General features: G+C 36.5%; 1 pseudogene; it reads right to left on the bottom strand.

Annotated features, from left to right (window-relative positions):
- Window positions 1-461: 461 nt before the first annotated feature.
- On the bottom strand, window positions 462-1,214 carry LOC130498380 (NEDD8-specific protease 1-like; annotated as a pseudogene).
- Window positions 1,215-1,999: the final 785 nt, after the last annotated feature.

Below are 1,999 nucleotides of genomic sequence, written 5' to 3'. Positions count from 1 at the left end.
CTTTAGTTAAAATTTCTCTAGATTTCAGAAAATGGATTCGTTTTACGATCTGTAATGTTTTTTATTTTATTTAATAAGTTTGATCGGTATTAGAATGTGCTCCTCTTACTCAAACGTATGATCTCTTTTCTTTATCTCTTTCTTTTTTAGAAAGTTTTCTTTCATCTTTTTTTTTTGTTTTTGTTTGATTTCGTCTATATGAAGCTAGTTTCTCTAATGTAAGATGTATACAATTTGCTTTCGAAATTCATTGCAAAAAAATCATTTTTAAATGTACTATATGGCTAAATTGTATCAGAGAAAACTTCTCACTCAGATATTGCTTTTCTACTGCGGGCCTGTAATAACTCTACCACAGTGAAGTAATTTGGGCCTACAGTTACAAAACCTGTGGGCTTAACTACATATATTTGAATATTAGAAAATATCAAGTGTAATTGTTCGAAAAAAAAAGAATGAAATATCAAAAGTAATCTAAAATCATTCACTAAACCATCTCTCATTTACTCACACAGTCGCACTCTTCTCAGAGATCAACCTTCTGATCAGCCCTGACATCTCTTCTCTCAAATGATTAACCAGATCCGGTACGGTCTCCTTCACATCAGTAAACCACAACTCATCCCGGTTCTTCACTCCTCCAGAGCTAAACCATTGGCATATAACCCGGGCAATTGCGAGAAGGTAAACACCACAATCGTACCCATTCTTTTGCTGAGGTGTATCACTGCACTCTCTGTACATCGCATCACCATCAGACACAAACGGAGAAACCGCCTCGAAGAGCTGTTTTGCACTCCATTTATTCAGTCCCATCAAGCTGTCGTGATGGAAAAACGAGTTGGCTTCTCTGTGGTACACGAGTAAGCTCCAGTGTAACCCTCCTTCTGCAAGCTCGACATTGGTATTGTTCGTTTACAGGAAATATCAGGAGGTCGCTTTCGAGCAACCTAAGGGGTTCGATGAAGTCTTTGAGTGATTCGGTGTCGGGGCAGTTTGAGATCCAGAAGGCAATGGAGGGAGGGATGAGTGAGATGGCAGAGGAAGTGTGGACCGTGGATAGGTAGCTTAGGTAGAACTCGATGATACGGTCGTTTAGAAAATTGGGTCCGTTGAGGATGTCCAAATCTGATCTCCTGAGGACGACATCGTTGTAGCTGAGGATCTTGTCGTCATCTGAACTGTATCCCATGGCAGACACTGGAGTAATCTAGAATAAAATCTGCAATATTCAAATGCCAATGAGCAAGAGCGAACATAACGAACTTGTATCCTCAAGAGACATATATAGTTAACGTGCGTAACAAGACATGAATCAAACAAAGAGGTTGTACAAAACAAAAACATTCGTTGAGGCTTTTTGTCGAACAGTTTGCGATCACTATGATATATTTTATTTTTTGTTTCTTACAAGAATCACACAAAGGAACAAATTTATTACACAGTTACATCCAAGCGAATCAGTGGTTATATTAAAATTGAATTTAACAACAAATTAAATTGGAATAAATGTAACAGAAAATCTCTTTTCAGGGAACAGAAACTTGGTAACAATTCACTCATGATTTTGTAACGAACTAATGAATTATACATTACCTTGATCTTCTATGTCTAGACGTGATTCCCGACAAAAGATCAATCCACGGCTTGAAAAAGAAACTGTTAAATCTGAGTTAAATAATAATTCAGACAGAATGAAGTGAAATTCAGACTGGGGAAATATGAAGAAAGGAAGTTGATTTGGTGTATCAAATGGAAAAGGAATATAAGCTAGGCCCATAAGCCCAGATTAAGCCCAATATATCAACGTCAGCCCAAGATTGTAATCTTAGATCGTTTGAGCAAAATAAATGCTTTCAATCAACAATTCATGATGTTATTTTCTCAATCTTCTGAAATTCTGAAGGAGTTTTTTTTTTTTTTTTGCTAAAAATTCTGAAGGAGTTTTTGAAGCCATAATTGATTCCTTACGTGTGTATGATATTCAAATCTTCTAACG

This window comes from Raphanus sativus, chromosome 2 (genome assembly GCF_000801105.2).
Source record: "Raphanus sativus cultivar WK10039 chromosome 2, ASM80110v3, whole genome shotgun sequence".
In the NCBI taxonomy this organism is placed as follows: domain Eukaryota; kingdom Viridiplantae; phylum Streptophyta; class Magnoliopsida; order Brassicales; family Brassicaceae; genus Raphanus; species Raphanus sativus.
Note: the sequence above shows the minus strand (reverse complement) of the source record. Positions and strands in the feature narration are given on the sequence as shown.